Source organism: Drosophila albomicans, chromosome 2L (assembly GCF_009650485.2).
Source record: "Drosophila albomicans strain 15112-1751.03 chromosome 2L, ASM965048v2, whole genome shotgun sequence".
Lineage (NCBI taxonomy): Eukaryota > Metazoa > Arthropoda > Insecta > Diptera > Drosophilidae > Drosophila > Drosophila albomicans.
The window spans coordinates 16,778,687-16,801,673 of record NC_047628.2 but is presented as its reverse complement, the minus strand read 5'-3'; the positions used below and the strand labels follow the sequence as shown (position 1 = coordinate 16,801,673).

General features: G+C 34.7%; 2 long non-coding RNA genes and 1 other non-coding gene across 9 annotated transcripts in view; 2 read left to right on the top strand and 1 right to left on the bottom strand.

Annotated features, from left to right (window-relative positions):
- LOC127565152 (uncharacterized) overlaps positions 1–11,929 on the top strand; it is a 47,368-nt gene extending 35,439 nt beyond the window's left edge. The window contains exons 4-7 of one of the 7 annotated variants that reach the window (XR_007954525.1): positions 727–778; positions 5,870–6,004; positions 11,180–11,459; positions 11,526–11,929. This is a non-coding gene — a long non-coding RNA (uncharacterized LOC127565152). Of the gene's footprint in view, positions 1–726; positions 779–5,869; positions 6,005–10,604; positions 10,826–11,037; positions 11,057–11,179; positions 11,460–11,521 lie in introns of those variants that run through there. The other 6 variants (XR_007954526.1, XR_007954527.1, XR_007954528.1 and 3 more) reach the window with 6 other exon arrangements.
- On the bottom strand, positions 9,846–21,999 carry LOC127565153 (uncharacterized). The gene is made up of 4 exons (XR_007954532.1): positions 21,288–21,999; positions 21,025–21,184; positions 20,709–20,810; positions 9,846–10,056 (listed from the first exon to the last, which is right to left on the bottom strand). It is a non-coding gene; the product is annotated as an uncharacterized LOC127565153 (long non-coding RNA).
- A 120-nt stretch (positions 22,000–22,119) lies between these two features.
- Positions 22,120–22,191, top strand: Trnam-cau (transfer RNA methionine (anticodon CAU)). Its single transcript has one exon. It is a non-coding gene; the product is annotated as a tRNA-Met (tRNA).
- The last annotated feature ends 796 nt before the right edge of the window (positions 22,192–22,987 follow it).

The following is a 22,987-nucleotide window of genomic DNA, read 5'->3' as shown; positions in this document are numbered from 1 at the left end:
CGTCATGTTTGTTTACGGAAATGAAGTACTGCTGCAGGACCAACTAAGTACATGAAATCAATCAGTAAAATAAGAATAGAGTTCGATTAAATAGCATTTAGTTTGGTGGCGAAACTTAATTTCAAGAAATGATTTTCAAATTAAGTTTTGCATATTACATAATATATTACTTACATATATGTATATTTTATACCCACTATCCATGGGGTATAAGGGTATTATAACTTTATCAATCCAGAAAATTTATGTAGCAGGTAGGTGGAGGTATCTCAGAGGATTTAGTATATTTTCCACTGAATGGTATATATTGAATTAGTAGTATAGTAATTTTATTATTTTTGCAATATATTATATTAAATTGGTATATTTTAAAATAAATACCGCATTGTTTTCTTTTTTCTCAAAATGGGAACTGTAGTTTTGTTACTTGTAATATATCATAAAGTTAGTTAATAGAGTTTACATTTTATTTAAAACAAATTTGTAATAAGTCAATGTACATACTACATCGAAACATCGCAAATCCTAACTCATTCAGATCAAATGAACCAGTAGCTATCTACATATGCCTGCTCATTTGAACTAGGTCTCTTCATATGAACTGCTTCCCCATCGTTGTCTAGGATTTCATCAATATACAGGGCTGAAACATGATTCTACACCACATATGCAAAACCACTCCCACACTAATTACTAACTCCATAGAATTCTTCATTTTCATTTCAGTTTTTAAAGACGATGAAATTGCTGTGGACAGCGGCAAAATTTCTTCTCAAAGGTTTGTGCCATTGTTTTGTCATATTGTTTTCAAACTGTCAGATAGCCACGTCAGCGGCAGCTGCAACAAAAGGAATGCCATTATACTACATAGTGTTTATAGTTAGGCCAGCGAGTTGAGTGACAACTGACATTGACGACGACAACAAACAGTGGAACACTAAGCAAACTGAAGAAATGACAAAGAAATTGTATGAAAATGCAGCCCCAGCAGCAGCAGCAGCCACTAAAAAGGCCAATTGGAACGTGCAATTATTTGAATCATATTGTTGATGGTGACCCAAGGCTAACAAGCTTGAAAGGTCAACGGACAGCAGGCTGTGGGCTGTGCCTTAGAAATGCGAGTGCGAGAGTTTATTCGCCGACAGTAGGTCATAAAATACATGACTGCACAACGAGTGAAATTCAAATACAACGTGTTTGAATGAATGCATCAAGAAGTGGCACATTGGGGCACAGAAAGTGAGCATAAGAGAGGGTGAAAGAGAGAGAGAGAGAGCGAAAGGATGAAAGAGAGAGAGAGAGGGGCAGTAAATGCGTAAACAGTCGACTGGGTAAACAAGTGCACAAAGAACACTCAACGGGACGGTCAAAAGCTGCGACTAGTTGGCAAATGCCCTTGGCCTATGCAGTCACAGGACTAAAAATGCATTAACTCTTGGCCAAAGTAAACTCGGCCCCCAACTCACTTTGTGTGCTATTACAGAGCATAACAATCAGAGCTTTTACTTACACTTTTTTATGCTTTTGCCATATAATTTAATTGCTTGGACAAAGCCAAATGCAATTCGCGTCTGTCGCACTAAAATTGCCAATATTTCTTTTGATCCATGAACGCATAAACCTAAATAAATACGAGACTGATTCTTGCGGTAAACCTCAGCTCAAGTCATAAATTCGTTTGGCGTCGCACTACGATAAACAACTCATACGCAGCGTATACTTATGCAGCGTGAAACATAGTTGTCTAGGCCAAACACTTGACTCCCGCTGAGATTTTCATTTGCAGCTAGGATTCCTTCTTTTTTCCAAGCCAAAGCCTTACACTCAGCGGGTTGCTCACATACCATACTTATGGCCACATAAAATAGCTATGCTGAGGAGCTCAGGTATTCCGCATTATAGTTAGCTTTAGCTGCTTTGCATCGTTACGCGGCATAAATTAGCATGCAAATTTGAAAATTAATCAGTTGGCGGTCGTCGCAACTGCAGAGCCAATGCGCTGGACAAAGTTTGTTATATGGAAGGAAACTAGGTTAGTTGCTGCGGACATCATTATCTCAGTGATATTTGTTGTCAACTTGGAATATGCTTAAGCTTTAAGTCAACAAGCAGACAGACAACAATTCTCAGTCTCATGCAATTTAATAAGCGAAAGACTAGATTTGCTGAGCAAAGACTTAACCGCAAGAATAATTTAATAGGCGCCAGTGAACAAAAGGGTTGACGTTACTTTGCATTACTTTACAAAGAGCGTTGTAGAGCTTTGTTATGTTATGTCTATTTAACTGGGTCATTTTGGGCTTGTCCGACTGTCCTTTGATGTCGTCTAGCTGTTATCGCTGTGCAGTCTGCTGAGCTTTAAATCTCTCGGGCCAAAAATCATTTAACAAACACTTGCAACAAAGTGTTGGACATTGTATCGCTTGCGACTTAAATGAATGAATGTAAATGCTTGGGGCGCTATTCTGTTGTCTTTTTAAGTTGCAAGTGCTTTCTTTTAATTTTTTGCTGTTTAGCGCAGTTTCCTAGCTATTTAGCCTACAGCACTTACACAATGGCTAAGCGTCGCTCGCACCTCGCGATCTCTCTCTCTCTCTGTCAGAATTTTCCTTTATTTTACAAGTTGTCAGACGACGAGACTGTTGCAGGTTTTTCTCTATTTTTCTACTTTTTTTTAATTCATCTGCTGGGAATTGCATGCACGCATTGTTGCAGTGTGTGCACAGGATGTGCTGTGTATGCCAAGCGGCAGGATATTGCGACATCTGGGTAAATATTATACCCTGCAACCCACCTCGAACTCCCCTGCAACCAACGTAATTCACACGTCAATGACTCTTCGTTTAGCATGTGGCATAATTATGAACGCAGCCAGGTTTCCCCATTTGTGTTGTGACCCAGTAGTTTTTGCCCCCAGCAAATGACTGTTTCTCCTCATTCATTGTGGAAATCCAGCAGACAAACTGCAACTGAATTGATGCAGTTTAAATGCACAAATTAATCAAGACAAAAACGTGTTCATTTATTTATGCAAATGTCTGCTTTAATAAAAGCCAGCTAACTTGTCTAACTAATTTGATTAAAGCGGTTTCCTCTTTGCAACAAGTTGCAACAGCTTCTTCCCACTGCTGCTGTTGCTACTGCTTCTCTTAATTATGCACGAAAAATGGCGAGAAATATCCGTTGTCTGCCTTCCGGTTATTGGCATCCTTGACAACGGGGGCAACGCAGCTGGCGACTGGCAGGACGAAGGGCAGCTGAGTTGAGTGAGAAAATTAATTTCAAAAGACCATTGAAGCTGAAGTTGTTGTGTAAATTATTATGGTAACGAAGAAGAATTCCCTCTTGTATTTATTAACTAAGCTGTGCAAAGTTGAATTCTGTATTTATGTTTATATTGATATTATTTCTATTTTCAGCCCTTTGCAAGTTGAAATCCCCAAATCTATTACTCTATATAAATAACTGCTGATGCAAACGAAAACTCGCATAAACATGTTCAACTTAGAGGCAAACTCCTTTTCGCTCTCCTCCCAAAGGAGTTGCGCCTCCTGCTGCTGTCACTTGACATCGGCTGTTTTAGAGATTTTATCCATAGTTTTACTTGGAGACAAGATTTGCACATGCAAGCAAAATTCAGCTGTCGCCAAATCTTCTTCAATTTCCATTTTGTGCTTAGAAAAGTTTTTGCGGCATGTTCATCTTGCAACTGCAACTTGAACTGCGGCAACTCTAAGCCCTTTGTAAATTTACACACTTGAAGAACATGAAATGCATATTTTTTCTTTTTTCTTGTTCTATTTTTATTTCTATTTCTATTTTATTTCAACTTTTGTCAGAAGTTCACAGCTCAGAGAGGAAACTGTGGATTAGACTTAGACTGTTCAAAAGACTTTAGATACATCTTCAAGATTTCACTTCATAAGTAGCGGCAATTTCGGGTTGACTTCAACAGAAAAAAAACATTTTTGTTGCTTTGTCAATGGTCAACAAATTATTTGGCCATTTTCTTTGTCTTGCACGTAGTTTGCCCATAAAATTGCAGTCAATTTAATTTGGGCATTCATTTTGCAAATTTACTTTACATATTTATGTCTGGGCACGTTTCTTGCTGTCGTCGTCGTCGTCGTCTTTTGCCTTGTCTACACGTTGTTTTCAGTTATTTTTGGGACTCGCAATAGAGCTCTAGCATTTGCATAAATTTCGTTAGCTCAGCTTTTCACTTGCCTTTAACTAACTTTAAGACCGAAAAATGAAACTAGATTGCCAAAAGCAGCAGTCGCATGACTTGACCCATAAAACGAAAGCTTGCCTTCAACACTTTTCGACTGGCAAAATGCAAAAAGCAATAGGCTGTAGGTAAAACCAAAACCACAGCAAAAACTACTTCACATACGTCGTTGAGTGAAGCACTGGGATTAGCCAAGTGGCACGTAGGGAAAACTTCTGATGTCGACTTAGTGTCCGTTGCAGTTTTCGTACCTTCAATCAAACGTCAATTAACTTGGATATTAGTCTGACTCTGACTCTTGGCCAGTTGCGTAGCAATCGTGTGTAGAACAGAACTTTATGAGTTGCTTTTCACAAATTGTTCAAAGCAGTATTGATCGTAGCGATGCAAAAAAAACAGCATTTATAAAATCATGTAAATATGGAATATTTCAGCAGCAGTGAGCTATAGCTTTTTATAGTATTTAAACTCTTGAATACTATTTAAAATCTTATTTTGTATGTATTATTATTATTATTTTATTGAAATAAAGCACACAATTCCTTATTGTAATAAAATAATCCATAGCGACTAAGGCTAAACCTTGTTTAGAGTTTATACGTAGTTATAGTTTTTATGCTCCCAGAACTAAAATCAACTAAATACAGAATTAGTTTAGACTATTTAATAACAAACATTAACATAAATTTGCCTTTAAATTCTTATATCTTGTGATAGACTTTAAAGCAGTTTTAAACAAGGCTGTCGCTGCCTATATTTAAATTGAAATTCATATTCATACTCATAATTATATTTGCATACAATATAATCGAGTGTGCAACAGTTGGTGTTAATGCTCAACATCATCCCATTCATTTTCCATCAAAATTTTGCCGTGCTCTTTAACAAGTCTTCTGATATGTATTTACATATTAAATTTTCGACACACCTGCCACAGCGTCGTCAGCGTCAGCGCCATGTATGTATGTAAATAAGCATTAAATCGAATTTGTGCTACCTTCCAAGCTGACGTTGTACGTGAGTTTTTCCTGAGGTTATTGGGCTCTATGTTGCTTGAAAATGTGCTTACCAATTCACTTCAAGTTTTCCAATCAACGCACGAGAAGCTGAGTCAATTGATCCAACTGCTCTTTTGATCTACTTAACATCAATTTGCACACACACAGCACAAAGCCTAATCCAATATCATTCCATGCAAATTTGTAATATGACTTGAGCACATAAAAAGGCTCAACTTTAATATTAAAGCATGAAATTATTTGTTGAGGCAGTTCGTCAGTATTTCTCAATTTATTTTATATTATTTGTTATCTACGCTTATAATTCACCTCACTAACTGATAGCGAATTTAGTACTTGAGAATTTTATGAACTGCAATTTCCTTAACTCCTACCATTGACATTCAACTGATAGTTGATAGAGTACTTCAATCGCCAAGCTATAAACATAAATAGAAATGCATTTTTTTTTGCAGTAAAGTTTGATGTCTGCACTTACTCCAGCTCAAATATCATTTTTTTATCGACTGCCTTCTATCTGAGCACGAACACAAACCATGCACAATCAATTTCTGTTTATAGTCCGATTTGTACATCGAATTTCTTGTTTACGTTTCCTTTTTGCTTGTTCTCTTTGCAGATCAATAAGTGCATTAAAACCTTATTACGCTTGCACTTTTTCAAGATACAAAATGAATGCAATTATCAGTCAGGATTATCAGCAGAATAATGACTTCGAGTTGCCAACTTTAAATTGCGTATACGCACAGTGTGGGTAAGTTACGTTTTACCTTTCAATAAAATATGAACACTTTTACCCATTTGCTGAACAATTATTGCTAGAGATTGTCTATCATGTTAGCTGCCGCAGTATAGTTAGTTATTCGTTTGATAGCAAATCGCGTATACGCAATGTAGGTCAGCTGCCAATCCATGATCACGCGCACTGCCTCAATAAATGCATGAATGCTGCATTTTTTTGCCCCCTTTTGATTGTAAGGCATGCATAACAGTCAATTTTAACAACGTTGCACGTTGTGCACACACATTCAATTAATCAAACAACGAAGGGAGAGCACAAAAATTTAATTATTTATACTCGTACATCATGTTAACCCGTAACTGTCGCATAACCGCAAACTGACGGCTGGCAAAAAGAGGGAAAAAAATGGAGTGCTGAATTTTCTTGCTCTCGTGTGCAGTGTAAATGAAAGCACTTAAGCGGGAAAATGTATTTGTAATTTACGCATTAAAAAAAAAAAGAAAAAAAAAGAATTTGCTGCTGCGGCAACTGACACACGCTCGAATTAAATGAGAGAAAATTTATTCATACGAGCATAAGCATATGTAGCAATACTTTATATCAGAGCTGCTCGACAAGCATGTTTACCCCAAGGCAATGTCGAATGCTCGTAGTCAATTCGGAGAACTAGTTTTCGGTAACAATTGCCGAGTAATTAAAATTCAATTAGCAAGTAAAATCACTTAGTTTAGATTTTTACAAGGCCAGAGCTAAAGCCAACATGTACAGCAATTTAATATGTAAATTTCAATTGCGTTGCCTGATCAAATATTTAAGCATTGTACCTCCTTCTGGACTTGTTGTCTGAATTGGTTTTGTGTTTTTGGCAACAAGCCAAATGCGAAACAAAACCAGGTCGTGTGCTGTTAGAAGTTGACCTTTACCTCAATTACAATTAGTTCAATTTCTCAACTACCTAAACTGAGATAATTTGCAGTTGTTAATGTTATTTTGTAACTTGTTTCATTTTAATACTAAGTATTGCAGTAATTAACTGATAAACTTATTATTAGCTTGACTATAAAAGTTAGTACGTTGTCCAGCTTTAAGCAATTAAATTACTTTCTACTTTAATTTCTCAACTTACAAATGTTATAAAATCCCAAGGAGACCGCTTGGAAATTTATTAAATTTCACACCTAGCGACTGGTAAACAAAAATGTAATAAATATTCCATAAAATTCCCTAATGCAATTGCACATACAGCCAGCCACAAATGCGGACAACAAACAGCTTTCTCAAAGTGAAATTGTCCGAGCAAGGAATATGTACAATGTACATATGCTCTTTTATGCTCGTATGTATGTGAAGTGTCCTCCTCTGGGTTGGGGGCATCCCTAAGCTGTCCGAAGAGAGAGCGAGCCTTGTTTGCCTCACTAGCGATGATAGTCACGATTTATGGGCTGCTCTGCGTCGGACAGTTATTTATTTTTTGTTTATACTAAAGTGTTGCAAGTGCTCGAATAAGTTACCGTGTTCTTTAATGTAGCTATTTTGTATTATATTTAAATCTTAAATGACCCAGAGTTTAAGGTTTATTCCAATCAATTTTCATTTCAAATTGCAGTTTCTTGGTAGTTATTTATTTTTTGTTTATACTAAAGTGCTGCAACTGCTCGAATAAGTTACCTTGTTCTTTAATGTGGCTATCACTTAATTTTGTATTTTATTTAAATCTTTAATGACCCACAGTTTTAGGAGTTTCAATTCGAAAACTGGGTTTAATTCTTATCAATTTCCATATGAAATTGCAGTCTCTTTATCTTTCTCTTTTTTCGCATGTGTGTTTCATTTGAAGCCATCCCGCTGCTGCTGTCTGAAACGATCTCCTGTCCATGTCCATTGTACGTTATCGTTGCCGTTGTTGTTGACATCATGCTCTGCTCATGCACATCGTTGTGATTCCATCTTCATCTGCCAACATCTGTTGGCCATGTCCGAAAAACAACAAGCACAGGAAAAAAAATGCCATCAGCAGGCATTTCCTTAGCATTGATTTATATATGTATTGACAATGGCGCCAGGAAGGAATGTCTTTCGACTATCGACTATTCCTTTTTTGTGAATTACCCTACATTAATTTGGACCTTGAAGTCGCTTTCCCAATATCATACAACATAGCTTGTTGTTGGCCTTGAGCTAAAATTGTTTTGCTTCTGAGACAGGTGACAGATATCTTGGGACGACTAAATCATTATTCTTCTTTTTTTCTTGTTTAACTCTTCGATTGCAATGTGAGCAACGAAATACGAATTATGTGCTTCTATTTTTGGGTTTTGAAATGAAATTTATGTACAATCAAATTGTGGCTTCTATAGCAAATTACAAATTACTGTCAATTTCTTGAAGCAAGTAGTTTAAATCTTCTTGGTTTCTATAATAAAATAAACTTAATTTTTACCTTCAATAATTTAGGCTGCTGATGTTAAGTTGATTTATGCATTCCTATAACATATTATTATAATTTGAGTTGTGTAAACTTTGAAAGTTCATGAACTTCTCCAATTAATAGAGGTTTGGCATTTGCCAATTCCAAAAATCGCAATGTCTTTTTAAAATGTGACACAGGAACTTGCTGACAATACAATAAACGTTGGTTATTTGACTGCGCTTCTCGCGATTGCTGCTGTGGTCATTTTATTTATTTTTCCTTTTCCATTTCGTGGAATTTTCCGTACGTCGGCATAGCTCGTTGGCATTTAACATCGTTTTGTGCATGTGTCAGGACGCTTGACATTGGCATCCTTCTGGCTGACAGCTGCAATAGGAGGACCTTGCACAGTTAGTCACAAAAGTACTCATCCTCGTTGGTCTGCCCCAAGAATGTAAACAATGCTGGTAGACAAGTGTTTTGTTGACCAACCTTCCATTGCTTTTAGCTTAGATAAATTGTTGCATTTGTTTAATGTGGAAAAAATGATTTTATTTAATGAATATTTATAATGAAAGCATTTTAAAGCAATGTTAAATTAAAATTTCATTCTTATACAATTTAAGTTTATAGTCGAGCTCTAGCGATACACAGCTTAAGGTTAGACAAGTAAGAATAGCATTTAAGTAACTCGCTGAAAATGTTACACCGCGTATAGTTTTCTACTCAACTAGCTGGGTCATGTTTTTCCGTCTGCTCTGTTGTCAGGTGAAACTTTGGGGAATGCTTGGCAGGAAACTTGCGGAAATCCGCTTATAACAGCGAAAATCCCAACAAAAGAAGGCGATGAAAACCAGGGAGAGAACAAAATAAAAGCGAGGAAAAACTAAATGCTTAAAATAAATTAAACAGTGCTTAGGGAATGATGAATGTGCTTCCAAAGGATTATAAAGAGCATAATCCTTAAACTGTTTGCGTGCATGAAGTTAAATCCCTTTGATTACAGACATTTAATTTGTCAAATTGTTTATTAAAGTTTCTCCGCATCTGCATTTTTCATTAGGTAGCATATTTCATTTAGCATATAGTAAATAGTAAATGCCACTCGCAGCTTACCGCATTCCACAATCTGCAGTCCGCAACCGCAGCCCGCAACCCGCGACTCACAGGCCACAGTTCGGCTTGTTATGCAGTTTTTGTTGTCAGTCGTTTTGAAGTTGCCCTGCAGGTGGCTGCAAGCACATCTAGGATGACAGTGCTACGCACACCTTCTTCATACTCATTTAATTAAAAAGTTATCACTACTACGAAGTGAATTTACAAATTTAAAACAAAAATCTCGATACTTCAGTATACATTTTATTTCATTTTAAATATGAAATTGCTTTTTTATAAACACTTATTTTCTAGCCACCCACAAAAAATGGAAAAATGAAAATGAAATTACATTTAAGTCTGTTTGGTCTGCTGAAAGTTTTGCTTGCAGTATTACTTATTTTGCCTCGCCAAGTTTCGTAGTTTGTTGCATATGGTACAACCACTCGCCGCTAGATGGTGCTAGTGATGGCTTTATTGCGTGCTGTGCTACACTAAAGCTTCGGTTATTGCAACCATTCAATCGTAGGCAATTATATTGATGTGGCCATTTAGTAAACTGCAAGTAGATGAAAAACTGGATGAGCGATGGAAAATATCTATTGAAAATATTGTATGTGAAGCAATAGCTGTCCATTGTTTATGCTCTGAACGATAAAACATTTTCCCGCTGCATTTATTTCCAAAGTGCCCAAGGCAATTAAAATCAAAGCATTTTGTTATTGTTCTTTTCAGGTTTATTGTTGTATTAGAAAAGATAATCGCCCCATACTAATCACTTAGTTGAGATTGAGTGCAGTAAATGCATGGAAGCCTCCTTTTAATATTCTCCATTTCGTTTAATATGCTTTTAATATAGTTAAATGTGAATTTATATTTAAATGGTCTCCAGAAATACTCTGTCAAACAAACATAATTTTTTTTATTATTGTTTTCAGAATACATTTTTCATAACATATACTTTTCAGATAATTATTTATTTTGCCACTCGACAATCATTCAAAAAATTTAAAACAATACTTCAATGGAATATTTTATTCGTATATAATTTCCACTATATAATATCGATACAGTCCACATAAATTTATGTGGAGTGAAATTGAACTTATTTTATTTAAATTATATTCCGATAACGATATAATATTGTGCATTTATAATTTTGTGCATTTAAAGCAATTTAAAGCAGGCATATCAAAATGGAAAATCCATTAAGTAATTAAAACGACTTGTACAAAAAAATGGCAACATTTTCTATTGAATTGAAGATATGAAACACGGCGCTCTATTGAAGCAGTTGTGGACGAAGTGCCAAGTAAGGAAAAAAAAGGGTAAAATGAATGAGAAAGTTTAAAAAACGAACTGAGAACTGTTGGAACTGTGGTTACTTAGCTCTGCTCTTCTTATTTACTTTTTATTTTCATTAAAAGCTGTCTCAACTCTTCTTTTGCTCAATGCAAGAGTTGTGCACACATTTATAGTTGCTGGTCTAAGTGGTTAGATGGTTTGGTGGCTAGCATGGCAAACAAAATAAACATAATTGTAAATTGCAATTTCATGAAGTAAGCATAGCTACATCAAAAATTTAATAACGAATTTAAAAGAGAAAAAACTGATATTTAAGTTAAGTACACAAAAGTATCAAGCTCTCACATTTATTTATACTTCTTTTACTTTCCTTTCAGCACCCATGGAAACGTCTTGTCTAACAGTCGACAGAGCTGACCACACTTGCTGCATTGTTCTGCGAAAATCAAGACGTTGCAATTGTTTGTTCCCGGAAGTTAGTTAGAACTTCGTGCAACAGTAGATGAGAACCACACGTGACTTGGCCAAAACTTTGGCGAATATCTTACAAGACTAACTTGCAGCTGGCAACTGACAAGCTGCCCACGAGAAAGTTTCAAGCAGCATACTTTAGTTCATTTTGAAGAAAGAGATTTTTCTCATATGTTATCAAAAAATGTAAATAGTATATTCATATCTAAATATTCTGACAGCAAAAAACTTAAAGATCTCTATTTAAGGAAGGAAACTAACAAAAATCAGGTCATGAAAAGGAAAGTGTGCAAAAGAGAAAACAAATGAAAGATTGCTATAACCTAAATGCCATACTTAATCCAAGGACAAGCACAACAGTTTAATGATATACAAACAAACCACCAAACGCACACAATTTGAGATACTGCAGATAGCGACATACTTAATTGTGTTACCAGTAAAGTCTGCAGGAAGTCAAGCTCTTGTGTTGAGCCTTCCTTCAGCCGAGAATGCCATCGCAGACCAATCCAATTAAATTAGCGTTAATCTCAGGATTTGTAAGCATTAAATTAATTATCTTTCAACTTGACTCTGGTGGTTTTTTGACAACTATTGGTTCAATCCCATTCAGTTTAAGATTGTGTTAATCATAAAATATTTATTAAAGTAAATTGAGTGGTCATTACGTGTTAAAGCATAACATTAAAATTGATATAAGTTTTATTTTAATTCTATTTATTGTCGATAAATATTTTCTTATTAGCTTTCGAATTATGTAGTACAATTAAATAAACAACGGTTTTTCAAATTACACCCAGCACTTTTATTATTAAATTGCATACTTATAGGAGCTCGCTTAACAGCCTTGTTTATTCGTTTTAATTGCATACTTTTAGGGTCATGATTAAAAAGTAAGCCTGATCTAAATTAGCCATAGCTCGGCCATATCCTTGTCTACTTTCAAAGGGTACGTATTGCTAAGATCGCAAAGGCCAACTCTATCGATTGGCATCAAAAAAAGATGAGTCATCTAAGGATCCAACACTTGTAATTTTCCAGTTTCAGGACCAAGGGAAATAAGTGAAAATTGAAAAATCGAGGATATCTTGAAAACGGCAAGGACGATTTGAATGCCCTTTGGCAGGATGATAGATCTCATCAAAACATTACGTTTGACACAGGACTCGTCAGGATCAGACAGGATACGGCCGAGATATACGCAATTTTTTGTTTATAAAAAAGTCCTTATAACTTTGTTGCTTTAAGGACATTCGTCCTTTTGATGATGCCAATCAGCTTTGATCAACTGGAGCTATCATTGTGCTGAAGGACATCCCGATCGTCCTTCAAATGGCTAAGTTACGCCGGATTTTTTGATTTTTTGGCAATTTTCTTTACCCGACCCTTGAAAAAACTTGAGATTCTTTTTTTTGAGAAATCCTTAAAATCCTTGAATGCCAATCGATAGTGCTGCTCACCCTGATTATAAAAAAGTGTGTCCTCGACAGATCCTTGGGGATTTGGCCGAGTTATGGCTAGAAAACGAATATTGTATAAGTATTTATTATTTTTCTTTGCATACTTTTAGGGGCACAAATAGAAGGCAGTTAATCGAAGTGAAAATCAGTCATAGCTCGGCCATATCCTTGCCTATTTTCAAAGGATACGTTTTGCTAGGATCGCAAAGGCCAACTTTATCGATTGGCATCAAAAAAAGATGGGGTCATCTAAGGATCCAACACTTGTAATTTTTCAGTTTCAGGGCCAAAGGAAATATGCGAAAATTGAAAAATCCAGGATATCTCGAGAACTGCAAGGACGATTTGAATGCCCTTTGGCAGGATGATAGGCCCTATCAAAAGATTTTGTTTGACACAGGATTCGTCAGGATCAGACAGGATACGGCCGAGCTATACGCAATTTTTTGTTTATAAAAAAGTCCTTATAACTTTGTTGTTTTAAGGACATTCGTCCTTTAGATTATGCCAATCAGTTTCTATCATACAGAGCTATCCTTGTGCCAAAGGATATCCTGATCGTCCTTTAAATGGCTGAGATACTGTGAATTTTTGGAATTTTTGACTATTTTTCTATACCGGACCCTTGAAAAAGTTTGAGGTTGTTTTTTTTAAAGATCCTTAAAATTCTTGAGTGCCAATTGATAGTACTAGTCACTCTGGTTACAAAAAGGTATGTGCTTGTCAGATCCTTAAGGATTTGCCTGAGTTATCGCTAAAAAACGAATATTTTTTAAGCCGTATTCGTTTTTAATTGCATACTTTTAGGGGCGATCATTCAATGTATTTTGGTTAAATGGAAATCAATCATAACTTGGGCGTTTCCTTATGCATTTTCAAAGGACTTCATTCAGGACTTCGCATGGATCCCGCAGGATCCATACTTACCATACTTACCTTCGCAACTATTATTAAAATAGTTTTTAATCCATTTTAAGATTACGTAATAGTTTCTTACCTTTAATTTTTTGTTTCTTGTTTTGTAACTAACATTTCAATATTTATTTTATGTTGTATGATGAAAAAGATGGCAAAAAACTGATTTTATCAGGCCTGAGATTACCTTTAAAATGCTTTTGCTCAAAATTTGTTATTTGTACGAATGATTGCACAAGAAGAATATCATCAAATTTGACACACTTGACAACAATTTGAACATTGTCTACACTTTTATGCTCTATTGAACTCGGAAACTCAATCAAATACATTAAGAGACAGCCAGAAATGGAAAGTTTTCATTCACCGCACTTTATTGAGGTTTAGAATTGTTAAGGCAACTTTTCAAAAGCTCTTGGTGTATTTATTGCATTTTTAGAGTGACAATTGAAAGAGGAATCAATATTGTTTCTGTTTAGGCAAACATTTCGACTATAGCTTTATCACTTGTTTTTATATTCTCATTTACCTATCACTTTCATAGCTCAACTTTTCGAGAAACAACCAACAACATTTTCAATTTGTATACTGACATTTAATTCATTTTGAAATGATTCTAGTATATTGAAACTTTGTATGGTTTTGTGTGGCGAGACTATGAATTTCTAAGAATAAACATTTGTATAGCACAGTTTTATAGCCAAAAACTCTAAGCTGAAGCTGACATATCTGCTTTGTACACATTTAATAGCTCCGACTGCCATGAAAACCAAACGCAGTTGAAAGTTTCACTAAAGTTAAATGTTTCCTTTCAGCCAACAAATTGCTTTAAATTTCAACGGAAAGTTTATAAGTGCCTTCATAAAAGTTGCAGGGACTAGCCAAAAGTTGAAAGCACCTACAGATTCAACTATTTATTTGGATACTCTGCTTGCTGCACACATGTAACTCATACGCCATGTGGCACATGGACAAAATGAACGAAGAAAATAATTTATATATTTTCGTATTTCAATTGAATAATACAAGGAAATGTCTCGCTCACTTTTAAACACACAATAACGACTCTCGAAGGATGGCATTTTAATTTAAATTTCCAATTAGCAGCCTAGTCATTTTAATAGCCAATAATCAGCTGACACATTACAGACATAAACGTGAAGCAAATGAAATTCATCCAAGAAATGACACGAACCGTGAGTAGAAGACGTCTTATTAGGAGTGCGTGACTTTGAATGAAAGCAGGTAATTCATTTGTTATGCGAGCGAAGGTTGTGAAAACACTCGTAATGTCACACACAACAAATGGACGAATAAACAGAAATACCATTTGGCATAACTTGGCTAAAGTGTCGCGTAATTTATGTGTCACTTCCTAACAATTGTGATAATAAATTAGCTTAGCTAAAGTCAAGGCAAAATCATGTCAAGGACAATGATATTGTTTTCCAGTTGTTAGCCGGGATTTAATAAGCAAATTAAATGGCAGAAACTTTAATTAAAGGTTTGCAATGATATATAAATAATACGTAGATAAGCTTAACATCAAAATGCTTTCACATTAAATATTAAAGATGTGCTAACAAGTCTTATAACTAGCAATCCACGTTGCTATAGTTGCACACATATGTACACAAGTAATTTGGCTTACAGAGCAAACTGCTGAACTGCTTTTCACTGGAATAAAAACGAATACTGTGACGGTGACTATGTAAATAACAAATTAAATTTACTTCTCGTTACTTTGTAGAGACAGCAACTTGCCTAGTTTATGACTATTTTATGCCGAAGGTAAAGCACAAGAAGATTCCTTGCTGCTTACTCTCAACAAGATTTACACGCAAATTATTATTTGATGTGCCAACATTGTGGTTGCATTTTATATTAAGGTATGCTCAGCAAACTATTCACTTGCATATTTTTTTTTTGTTGATGCTCTGCGGCTTTATTGTAATTCTTAAGATTTTTACGCTGCAATCAAATTTAATGCATCTACTCGAGTATTATTTTTAATGTTTATATTCAACAATGTAAGCTGTTTGTTATCTAAAAAAAATAATGGTAACAAGAAGGAAAAAAGAAATCTCTTTTAAATGATGGAAATGAAAACCCAATGGAATGTTTTGATGACAAGCGAAAGAACTAATAAGAGAAAATAGCTGAACAAAAAAATAAAATATTATTGCACTTTTGAGCTGCTCAACAAAGGGACCATTTCCGTGAGCTGAAACTATGAAACTGCATTTTAGATTATATTCATAGAAAGTATCATGTGGCACGTTAATATGACAACAGCAACAGCTGCTTGCAACGGAATTCAGTTTATTATGCCCATCAATACCATTATATACATAGCTTGCAAAGAGGCAAACCCACCCAAAACTATTGAATTATTAATGATAATGGCTGAAGCGAAACATTTGCTGATTGTGTTCCGAGGTCGAAATGTGGCAAACTTCGCCAAACTGTGGCTAAAATGTGCTACCAAAATCCAGAATATCTCTATGCACAAATTGTGCATGCAAAAGTTTTTCTTTATACCCCAACAATTTGCAATGCACTGGAAAATGCAAAGCAATGCCAAAGTTTTCAAAGCTGCTGCATCATAACACTCCAAGTGAATTGAAAACTTCAATTTGAGTAACTTGAAATAAAGCCGAAAATGTAATACCGAAAAATACACACACTGTGAGTCGAATGCGATTTTAATTAAACTTTGCAGTATTTAAATTGATTTGTATTAGTTCTTAACTCAAATATTATTTAATAAAACCAAAGTCAATAACCGAAAAGATAAACTTCAGTCTGCTGCAAAAAGTATAGCATATTTTTTTGGGCAAATTGCACAAGAAATAACTGTAAAACGACGAAAGTCTCTTGTCAGAATATATCGTTAGATATTCAAAAGCTATGTATGTATATACAGATGCTGCTGATGCGCACATTTGCATAATTCTATGAGTGGTCGGTAAATTTGTCATCAAGTAACTATACCACAGCAATGTCAACAGCTGCTGCTCTGCAAAAGTTTTGCTTTTACTTTACTTGCCAAAGAAAACCTTTCAGTCAACGTTGCACAGCTTGCTGATATATCATCAGCATCAGCAAATGTAGTTTCAACTTCAGAAAGGTATAAAAGTTTACCGAAAATTTGCAACAAGACTTACTTACAACATGTCTTTGGACTTTTTAATCAGCCTCAGTCAAAGTTTTCATAATTAGCGCGACGCAAAAGTTTGGGGCGTAAAAGCAAGGTAAATAAATAGGTCAATTAATTATAAACATGTTGAGTAAGCCCGATCAATACGAGGAGAAAGTAAGTAACTATAAATAATTAAAAGGTAGTCACAGTTTATTTTGTGTCGCCCGTCGTCGTTGAATCAACTATTTAAATAAGAAAAGCATTTCCTTGAAACATCAATTAAACTGCACGTGAAAACACGGACAACGCGAGAGCGAAAGAGGCACAAATCAACTCGGTAAATGTAATCCAATAAATAAGAAACAAAATATACAGTCGACTGTTGCAACCGTCGCATTGCAATTGAATTAATTAAGTTTTAAATTCCCGCTTTTTTCGCCTTTTACTCTTTACCTTCTCTCGCTTCTCTTATATGCAAATTTATTGGTTTTCGGCTGCCGCTCTACAAATTGTGCGCGTAATAAAAATGCTCTCGCTTCTTTTCAATTGCAAATGGCATTAATTACTTGTGCAAATCTTATGAAAGACGACTAACGAACCTCTTTAAGCGGTATGCATCAATGGTGATAGATCATTAAATAGTAGCTATTATTTCAATGCTAATTTAAGTTTAGGTTGCATCAATAAATTATCTTTTTTATGGCTTTAATTGCAGATTGAAACACCAAGTTGCTTCGATAAATCATAATAATTCTTATAATAACTCTTGATGAGACTAACCCAAAGGCTTCAAGAATAAATTGCAGGTCAAAAGCATAAGATATAAATTTCAAGTTTGCCAAGATAAATCCTTTACTTATATGCACATTAGTATAACGCCTTTGGGCGTAACTGATTCATATCATAAATTTGAGGCAGCTCAATTGAAGTGAATAAAATATTGTGCAACTTGATCTGTGAGAAGATGTCTTGAAATTTGTGCAAAATTCAATAAAGTAAATAGTTTGCCTTTCATTTGTGTTCGAGCCACAAAACTACGCAGCTATTGAGTGCCAAGCCGTGTTGAAATTAGTTTTAAATAATTTATATTAAGCATATTTAATTTACCCAGCATGTATTACAATCTCAGTTCTAAGGATTTTACCGGACAATAGGGAAATGCGCACTTCAACTTTGTGAGCCCAAAAACTTGAGCTTGAACTACATCCGGCCCATGATTTTTGCCCGGCCTAATGTGCCATATAACGAAAATCATGAGGCATTAAGTTTGACTTTGACATTGCCGCAGGCAACCGTGTGGGATCAATTTGTGTTTTGTTGGGTTCTAACTAATGGGATGTGCTTTCTGTGTATGTGTGTGTTTGTGTGTTGGTCATAATCTCAAAGCTGGAGCGAAACAACCTCACACATGTTTGCATTTAATCCACTTTTATTGGAGCCTTTGGGGCTCTCGGTTTCTGAGACCCTCCGTTATTATGCTGATTGTGTTGACACACGACGTTCGTTTGTTGCCTGTCCTTGTTTGTTACTGGTCGTCGAGCTGCTTCACTAAATATTTAAAGCTCCCACAGGTTTCACCTGCTGTTGCAGTCAAATATAAAAAAATTCAATTTGATTTGTAGCACATAAATCAAGTTTCGTCTAGCGTAGTGTGTGTTTTAATTCCACATCAAAATCCAAATTCAAATCGAAATCAAACTCAAGCTGAGGTGTCAAAGTGTGATGCAGGCCAGCTTTCAACTCGACTGAACTTTTGCAAAGTTTATATTTTAATTTATTCAATGTGTGATATTGAATGCTTCAAAAGTTTGACAGCCATTTCTCAAGCATCAACATCATGTTGCAAATGAAGAAATTTGAAGTCATTTTGAAGATCCGAGCTAACCCGAAAAGAAAAATGAACCTTTTGGCTTATTGTTATCGAAAAGTTGAGTAAAAGCAAATTTCATTGGCTTTTCCTGCCCTTTGTTGTTAGTCATTGTGCGACACAAGAGTCTTTGCCACAGCCTTCGCCAACTATTGTCAGCAAACATCTCTCAATGGCAAACAATAAAGAACTTTCTCGACTTTTGGCATGACAAAAAGGTTTCGCCTGGCTACTGTTAATTTCGAAGCATGACGAGAACAATGCAAGATCGAATGGAATGTCAAACGAAGAATGTTAAGCAATCTAACAAAACATTTAAGAAATTATCATAGTTTGTAGTGCACTTTAAAAAAGAGCAACAAATCCCATAGTTTGTAATACATTTTAAGAAAAAGAAGCAAGCGGATTCCCTCTTCGTAGTAATTTCAGTCAACGTAGTAAACTTTAGATTTTCTACATACAAATGACATATATTGAAAAACTTATTAGAGTTTGTAATGAACTTTAAAAAAAGTGCAAAAATATCCATTGTTTGTTGTACACTTTAAAAAGAGAGCAAAATATTCCAGAGTTGTAATACACTTAAAAAAAAAAAGAAAAGCAAAATATTCCCTCTTTGAAATGCAGTCAACGTAGTCAGATTTAGTTTTTAAATGTCGCTTCAGTAAACACAAACACGATAGATCAATCTGTCGCACAACTTGCAAATGCCAGGCAACATATGTACACACTTATTTGCAGCAAATATTTTTCCGCTTTTCCGAGTTTTCACAGCAGCAGCAGCATGAGTTTTACTTCACGTTACATTCCACTTTTTGACGCTTTTGTATGCGGCAAGTGATTGTAAATAGACGTCGATAAATGCATATGGAAAATTGATGGCGAAGTCAAGGGAAATTACAAAAGACTTTTCCTTTTAAACACACACATTTATTGCATAGTAGTCACAAGTTATTGCGAATATGACAGAAATAAAATAAATTTCAAATTTGAAATTTGCATTTCGATTGGTTTTCTAGTTTTAACAGCTTTCAAATTGCCAGACGATTGACTTTTTATGACTTTATACAAATTGTATTTAATTTCAATTCAAATTCAATTTTATTACCTCACACAGACATAAAGTATTTGGCATTCTGATATGCAATAAAATAAAGCAATTTTATAACTCATAAATGCAGAGTTTGAAAGTTGCTTTTAAATATTTTCTTTTTAGTGATTATAATATTTTTGGGATTATTGAAATTTAAGTGACCAACAACATTTTATTGTGCTGAAAGTATTCTGGCGAAATTAAATTAAAGTTTGCTGAGATTTTGTGTATAAAAGTCACGTAATGGATTCGTTTCTTGAAAGCAAACACTTTGATTGCCAAAGCAGCTTAGTCCAAAACTTTAGAAATATAAATTGCCTTGCAGTTAGTTTTTGCTAGGATTAACTGATTGTCTGTATTTTTATGAAAATTGCAAGAAAAACAAGTTTTACTTTCCCTCTCGACAAATTGACTTTTCTAATTAAAACAAATATTTTGTGCCAACCTCAAAAACAAAAGACAAATTTAAACGAAGTGCCAGAATTTGCGGCTAAGTTTGTAATAGTATTTACAATAATTGTCAGTTTCTAGTTGTAATTTGAATATTTAAAATAAATATAACTGACTTTCAAATAATTGAAGTTGAATATTAAAATATGATTAAGAATTAAGATTATCCAACTACTATTAACAATTTGTTGTTTATCTGGAAACATTATTAAAAAAATTTGGTTTGTTTGCCTTAAAGACTTGCCACTAATTAGATTAACCAGATTCGTAATTTAACTTTAAATCATTTTAGCCCCTTTATTTTGGGTCGACACACGTGTTAGCCACACAGAGTTTATGGTTGGGCACATTAACGCTCAAATTTGCATAATTAAAAGGGTCGCATTTGAAGCCAAATGTTGCCCAAAAAGGATGTCAAAGTCAACGCTTGTTTAAAGAGGAGCAGACATTTAGAATTGCTGTAGCTGATAGGACATGTTTACACAGATAAGATACAAAATACACATACCTCATGTCTGCTGGTAGAGATTAGGTCATTGTTGTGATGTCCTGCAACAGCTCCCGAAGTTTCCATCAATCATCAGAAGCAGCTAGAAGCTTTTTGTCAACTCTGCAAAAGAAGAAAGCAATAATGTTTAGTGTGTACTATAATAAATTCTTATTAATCCAACAGTTCTCTAAATAAATATGCAAAATAATACATACAACTACATATTATAGAATTAACATAAAAGTCAAAATTAAAGTTAGCACAACAAACAGCAGGTAAATTATTTTACTAACAACGTGAGCGAAAGACAAATAGAAATATGAAATAAACTGACCGTAGTTAGTGGTCCACAAATTGTTTGTTGGTGGAATCAACACTCCCAAGGAGTCAACCACACAGCTGTGGGCAGCATTTTGTGGCATTTTGTGTGTAAATGTTTTTTCTGTCAATTTCGCAGCCAAAAATGGTTTGTATACTTTGTGTATTTGCAGCACCTGAAATAGAAATTATAATTGGAAATTTCTACAATTTAATATTTGAGTGTAGGTTACTTTAAGTTTCAACATAGTGCAGTCTGCTTTATATTTTCATATTTACCATAAAATATAGTTAGTATTCCACACAGAAGTTCAGACGCTCCACAGGGCGTATGTGTAATGTGCAGCTCCTTCAATGCTGCCTTGACAGTTATTAGCATATTGTCGACATGCTGTGCTACTTAATGATGCAGAAATGTAGAGGGAGAAAAAAGAATCCTGACTAAAGCCAAAATCCAGAATTCCCGCCAGTTTCAGTCATTGATTATGCGTATTTCGCGCATATCAGGACTCAATATAGTGAGAAGCGGAGATTACTTTGAATTTTTTTATGTCGCGTGACGGTGCGCTTTTGTTTTTATGTGATTTGACTTGACTTGACAGAGCAGAAGTGTGCATATCCCAGTTATATTTTAAGTAATTTATTCATAACAAAAACGTGCACAGAAACAAAACCGCAAACATTGAACGTGTAGTAGTTTTGTACTTTTTTTGCTTTGCTTTCCATTTCACTTTGGCAGCAAATCCAACTGATGACGATGGCAGCCACATAAAGAGACCCAATCACGTTTCGACTTTTGCTTACTTTTCTCTTTTCTCCCCCTTCTACTAAATTGCGCACAAAGCGAGAAGTTGACTAAGATTAATCAACCATTTAACTAAACTGTTTGCAGTTTGATTGAGCACAACTAGTGGATTAGTTAAGCGAAACTGATTAAATAAAAATATAATAGCAGTTGATTTAGTTCAATTAAGTAATCGTGATAAAAATATTCTAGTTATGCTATTTTTGATAACATTGCAAATCTACGCAACTAGTTTTAGTTTTGCTGAGGAAAGAGATAGCATGATAAAAAAAAATAGGGTTGCTTTTGGCAGGGATGGAAACAAGCAGCAGAGTGGCGCAGTGGAAGCGTGCTGGGCCCATAACCCAGAGGTCCGAGGATCGAAACCTTGCTCTGCTATGCAATCTTGTGAGTTATGGAAATAACTTTTTTTTTAATTTTCTATTAAGATTATTTTAAAATTTAAATTTTTCGCTCAATAAAGAAATATATCATATCATAATTGTTTGGAGGAGTATTAAGTAAAAGTGGAAATATTTCCCAAATAACATTTACAAAATGTAGTTACTATATATTGCGACATTTTGTATATGCATATTTCATATGTTACTATAACAATATTATATAATTTACAAGAATATAATTGAAATATTTTAATTTTTTGAAAATTTTTCTTATAAAAGTTTTGATTTGCCAAATTGGTAAGATACACATTTCATAATATATTAATAAAAACGTACTTGTTATTATAAAAATATTATTTAATTAATGTTATTATAGTTAACAAATTTGAAGTTTTTGAAAAACACTGAAAAAGTATAAGCTACTCATTTATATTACCATCTTAAGTCTGCAAGCAGTGAAACTAATGCCCAGGAAACACATACACATACTACATACATATATTCATATGTATCGCATGATATGTTACAACATATTTTTATGTAATAAAAAAAATAGGTGTGCAATTCTTCTAAGCTATATTGCATATCACGTCAAGCTCTCACATTCAAAGGATTGTCAACGGTTATGACAAAATCAAATTTATTGATAGCACAAATCTTAATGCACGCTATGGCCACAATATTTTTTATTGCAAAGCGTTGCGTTATTTATTTATTTTTTGCATAGTGATACAAATCACTGAGAGTCGTGAATAACATGAATCACTTTCCAGAGCTTAGCTCTTGGCCAG